This window comes from Stegostoma tigrinum, chromosome 22, assembly GCF_030684315.1.
Source record: "Stegostoma tigrinum isolate sSteTig4 chromosome 22, sSteTig4.hap1, whole genome shotgun sequence".
Taxonomy (NCBI): Eukaryota; Metazoa; Chordata; class Chondrichthyes; order Orectolobiformes; family Stegostomatidae; genus Stegostoma; species Stegostoma tigrinum.
The window spans coordinates 57,311,760-57,317,759 of NC_081375.1; the positions used below are offsets into that span (position 1 = coordinate 57,311,760).

The 6,000-nt window shown below is 43.6% G+C and overlaps 1 protein-coding gene across 2 annotated transcripts in view; it reads left to right on the forward strand.

Moving 5' to 3' along the window:
* LOC132210882 (uncharacterized) overlaps positions 1-4,820 on the forward strand; it is a 350,749-nt gene extending 345,929 nt beyond the window's left edge. The window contains exon 7 of one of the 2 annotated variants that reach the window (XM_059653854.1): positions 4,574-4,820. The gene's annotated coding sequence lies outside the window, so the exon portion shown is untranslated. The remainder of the gene's footprint in view (positions 1-4,573) is intronic. The other variant, XM_059653853.1, reaches the window with a different exon arrangement.
* Positions 4,821-6,000: the final 1,180 nt, after the last annotated feature.

Consider the following 6,000-nt stretch of genomic DNA (forward strand, 5'->3'; position numbering starts at 1 on the left):
TAAAACTGGCATTTCCCCTCTTCGCTGTCGACTGTACTACCGATTTTGGTATCATCTGCAAGCTTACTAACCAGGCCTTCTATATTCTCATCTAAATCATTTATATAAATGACAACCAAAAGCAGACCCAGCAATGATCCCTGTGGAACACTGCTGGCAACAGGTCTCCATGATGGAAAACTTCCTTGCATCACCACTCTCCATCTCCTGCCTTTTATCCAATTTTGTTTAGTTTCTACTCAATTAATATTCCAGTAATAAACCTGATGAGTGGCGGAATGGTGACCGCACCCAAAGAGTTAACGCTGCTTTTTTTTCCCCATCACAGATGTTGCCAGACTTGGTGAGCTATTCCAGCAACTTTGTTTTAGTTCCTGATGAGCTGCGACTTTGTACTTGACTGACTTCCAACATCAAAAGTTCTAAATGTTGGAAGAGATTGGTTAACCTTGACTTCCTAGCTTGAAAATGTGCCTTTTATGCAAAGAAACTGTACTCTGGGACAGTGGTTTTGCAGATTTACCTGCAGGCCCAGCTGTGAATCAGAGTTGAAGAAGTTGCATGCACTGATGAATAGGCAGCTGTTTAGCCTCTGGATGGAATCCTGTGGAAGCGACGAGGGTCTAGGCCATTGACTCGAGAACTGATGAGGGAACGGCTTGCCCCAACCATCTTCCCTTCAGGGGAACACCAGCCTCAGGTCACTGCCCTCAAGGGGTATGTCATCCTGACCTTGCTCCTCTCATGCGTCGGCAGCTACATCTTTCTCCCCTCTGGCACTTAATAGACCGGCGGCCGATCTGGTGCGATTTCATTCGCCATGAGCTGTTGGCTAACCAGAACCCAGCAGGTGTACTGAGCAGCAGTGTCACTTGGGAGGTGATGATCTCTGTTACCATGGCAACCAACCTACGATTATTGCTAGATCTCGGGCCAGGATTGAGTGAACCACCATTAGCACGCCGCTTCCCCTTCTTGATGTTGCACATTGAATGCCTTTGAAGGCCTGTTACATTTCTTAATGGTGACACCCCTGCCCACTGTTGAGTCAATACCAGTTGTTGTGGGATGATGTATGTGTGCGCCAGTTGCTCAGTTAGGGACTTTAACTCGCAACGAAGTTGGGAAGTTATGTACAAGTCTTCTCACCATGGATTTAATCTGGCTCTAAGCAGAATTGTAGGTGGTACCATCCTTCTACCTGATTAAATGTCCTCTATTTCCAAACTTGCCACAACAGAAAGTACAAAATCCCGCTGTTTTTGTTCTCAATTCATGGTTTAATTTTGCAATCAGTGTCGGAAGCAGCAGATTAGTTCAGTCCTTGTGAAATTGAAGGCAATGCAACAATTTAATTGGTCACTTTTTAACATGGTAGGTTCTCAAACTGAGGAAATGGTGAATGTTGTTGATCTTTAATGCAATATAATGGAGGAGAGAAAAATCTGGACTACAAAACCCACAGGAAGAAAATTATAATCTGTCAGTGCTGCCTCCATGAGAACAATGCCAAGTAAATACCCGTCCCCATATCGAACAATAGAAGTTTGCTGCATATCAGAACATACCCATTGAGTGGGGAACTGACGAATAATGCAGGAGCACCATCGGATTGAAATACTTTTATTCTAAGGATTTCAGAACATGCTGGGATTTTTATTGCAAGCAATACTTGTGATGGAATATTCTTTTAATGTCAAAGTGCTGCAACAGTTTGGAAGAACCAATATTAAATGGATATTATTGCAGATAATATATGTGAATGAAATAAAATTGTTTGCTTAAAGTATTTTGTAATTGGAATTGAATGTCACATTTTTGTATCTTAGTTGTCTTCTGTTTCTTATTTTTATAGAGCAGGTATTGTCCTGGTCACTTGTAATGCTGCCAATTCAAGATTAACTACATGGATGGTCTCTATCAGTTGCTGAATCCCCGATGTCAGTTTGTAATCCTGAATCCAATATTGTCACCTCATCTTTCAGTTCTGTTTATAATCAAAGTTTGAGATCAACAGCTTTCATTTTACTATCTGGAAGTCAATTAGTGCAGATTTTGTTTGTAAACCAGCGTTCTGTATGTAAAACTGCCTTGTTTAATTAGATTAGTTAGTTGAGATTCATTTTAGTGAAATGAATCCTAACTAAGCTTCATCTCTTCCTCATTCTGAACACATGCTATGTCACGCAATGGCTATTCAATTTTGCATTGGTGCCGGTTCAAACCATGTGTATTCCAACTACGCATTGATACAGATGAAATAGTACCATTTCCTTGTTCGTACCATTCTCACCATACAGTGTTTCAGCATTTCATTACGTTTCTGTGTACAGTTCTGAACCAGTCCCCTTGCCCCTGAGCTTGCCAAATGTCTCAATGTTGTCATGACATTGTCAAAGAATTCATTCCTTGGTAGATTCAGAGATAAATTAATGTAAACTAGTATGTGTTAATGCCTCTGCTGTAATCGGGCGAAACACTCAGGCCATTGTCTTAATTTTTCTCTCTTGTATTTTTTTGAAATGTTGACCATGCCATTTGCTCCACTTACTGGGATTGGACTTGTTACAGAAGTGCTGAACGTCAACTTGCCAAATACAATTGGCTAAAAAGTCTGAGGCCCATCAGTCTCTTGAAACACTTTTGCTGTGCAATCAACATTCCAACATTAATTGACAATGAAAAATTGCATACGTGCTTCAGAAGATTCGATTTGAAACAGAGATTTGTGAATATGAATGGAGCTATATATGTCTCCATCTCGGGCACCAACCTCAAGTCCACCTGGACTATCTCCAACACCTCCCTCACCTTCCTGGACCCCTCTATCTCCATCTCAGGCAACCACCTAGAAACCGATATGCATTTCAAGCCCACCGACTCCCACAGCGACCTAGGATACACCTCCTCCCACCCACCTCCTGCTAAAATTCTATCCCCTATTCCCAATTCCTTTGCCTTCGCCGCATCTGCTCCCAGGATGAGGCATTCCATTCCCGTACACCTCAGATGTCCTCGTTTTTCAAGGAGCGCAACTCCTCCCCACCCCCCCAACCCCCCGCAGTGGTGAAGAACGCCCTTGACCGTGTCTCCCTCATTTCCTGCAACTCATCCCTCACACCCTGCCCCTGCAATAACCACCAAAAGAGAACCCCCTCATCCTCACATACCACCCTACCAACCTCTGGAGACAACGCATCATCCTCCAACACTTCCACCATCTGCAATCTGACCTCACCACCAAAGACATTTTTCCTCCGACCCTTGTCTATTTTCTGGAGAGACCACTCTCTCCGTGACTCCCTTGTCCGCTCCACACTCCCTTCCAACCCCACCACACCCGGCATTTTCCCTGCAACCACAGGAAGTGCAACACGTACCCCCATACCTCCTCCCTCACCCCCATCCAGGCCCCAAGAAGACTTTCCACATCAAGCAGATGTTCAACTGCACATCTCCCAATGTGGTATACTGCATCCGCTGGACCCGTTGTGGCCTCCTCAACATCGTGGAAACCAAGGAGAGACTTAGGTGTTCTGCAAAGCAGTCCCTATGCTCGGTTCACAATAAACAACTGCGCCTCCCAGTCGCGAACAATTTCAACTTCCCCTCCTATTCCTTAGACGACATGTCCATCCTGGGCTTCCTGCAGTGCCACAACAATGCCACCTGAAGGTTGCAGGAACAGCAACTCATATTCTGCTCGGGAACCCTGCAGCCCAAAGGTATCAATGTGGATTTCACAAGCTTCAAAATCTCCCCTCCCCCCTACTGCATCCCAGAACCAGCCCAACTCGTCCCCGCCTCCCTCACCTGTTCTTCCTCTCACTTCTCCCTTCCTCCCACCTCAAGCCACACCCCCATTTCCTACCTACCAACCTCACCTCTTGACCTGTCCATCCTCCCCGGACTGACCTATCCCCTCCCTACCTCCCCAACCTACACTCACCTCTACTAGCTCAATCCCACCTCTTTAACTTGTCTGTCTCCTCTCCAACTATCTTCTCCTCTATCCATCTTCGATCCGCCTCCCCCTCTCTCCCTATTTATTTCAGAGGCCTCTCCCCCTCACCCTCCCCCTTTTCTGATGAAGAGTCTAGGCCCAACATGGAAGCTTTTGTGCTCCTAAGATGCTGCTTGGCCTGCTGTGTTCATTCAGCTGCTCACTTTGTTATCCCTATATCTCTTAACAACCTCATTAAGTGAGTTCTTGAGTTAACTATGCAGGGTAGACTTAGAGTTTATCATTCTAACTTGCCAGCCCTGAAAGATGAAAGTTGGTTTATGTTGGATGCTTGTTTCATAGCTACGAAAGATATCCTGAACGGATTTTTCATGTCTTTTGTTGAGAACTTTACCCATTTAGTCACTCTAATCCTTTTCCTTTTTTAAAGTTTCCTTGGTAGTCATAAATTTTTAATGAATAAAATCTTTAGTCTTATACTAGATATTCCCAATTTCAGGAGAAAGTCCAGAGAGACCTTTTAAAGGAAAGGGTTTTAGAAAGAAAACCGAAGTTCCATTGATCAAAGTCATGAATAGTTGATAAATTATTTGCACTTCATATTTCCAGAACCTACCCTGGAAGAGAGAGCCCAGAGAATTGCCAAAGCTGTCCGCAAACAGTCAATAGAAGTGAAGGAAAATTGGGAGCAATTGAAAACCCGTGCGAGCAACTGGCAGAAACAGGTGGAAAAGGCGTTGGAGAAACTTCAAGAACTGCAGAAAGCTCTGGATGATCTTGAGGCTCATGTGATAACAGCTGAGGGGGTCCACACTGATCAGCAACCTGTGGGTGACCTGCTTATTGACTCATTGCAGGGTCACATTGATAAAACCACAGTAAGTGCAATTACATTACACTTCACTTATGAACAGATGTAACCACAATGTTGTATCGAGACGATCAGTAATATGAGTACTTCAGTGATATTGATTGAATGGTTGTTAACTTAATTTGCAAATTAAAACTGAGTTGAGCATGCCTTCTGATGATATCACATCGTTAATATTAGTATAGTTGAGGATTCTATTAGTCAGTGACATCAGCTGAGTTATCTACTTGTTGCCATGTTATCGTGATTAAAGGAAAAGTCTTACCACGCCATTTGGCGACTCCTTAGAGAGAGACAACTGGTTATGATTTAACCAGAAGATTACCATGCCTCAGGCAAGTAGAGGGTTTGAGGCGAAGATCATTTGTGGTAGGCTCACTGGTGTGGCAATTGAGCCCTCTCTTGCAGGGGATCACTCTGCATCACAAACCAACCGTTCAGTCAACTGAATTTGAATAGAGTTTAGGATTGGAGAGCAATCCATGCATTTGTATTTTTTTTAATGAATGTTTCTCACTGGCAAACCTTTTAAAAGCCAGCTCAGCCATACAGGCTAGATCAGTTCTTGATCTCAGCTGAATTTTTTGATCTCGGGTGAGTCAGCGTTAGGAGTTCAGTGATTGGAATGAATTCACATGAAGTTAGCGAGAGGGATACTACACGTGAATAGATCAATGTTTTGAAAAGAGGATGAGATATGAGCAAAAGTTTAACTGATGTGGAAGACCAGCCAAAATCATCATCAACGGTGGAGCAGGCTTGAGCGGCCACGCAACATTGAGCTGCCGCTATTTGACTTGTTCTGTGAAGAGGAAGGAAAATGGTCAAAGTGTCAAAAATGCTGAAGACCTCATCATTCTACAACCTCAAAATTTGATTGTGTTCAGTATATTATCACTACTGGTACCCCTAAATCCTGGTCTATCATCTCAGCAACTCTACTCTGCCCAAAAGCTGGTTACTTGTGACATTTTTGAAGGATCTTCCCAAGTCTGAAAATCATTTTTGTGTTTGTAGAATCAGAGTTGGCGTGTGGAAGGAGGTCTTCTGGCATATCATAGCTCTTTGAAATAACTCCCCAATTTGTCCCCCTCTGCTGTGCAATGACTTCAACCACTTATATAATCTCTTTAATGGTTGGAAACTTTTGAAGGCATCCGGAATG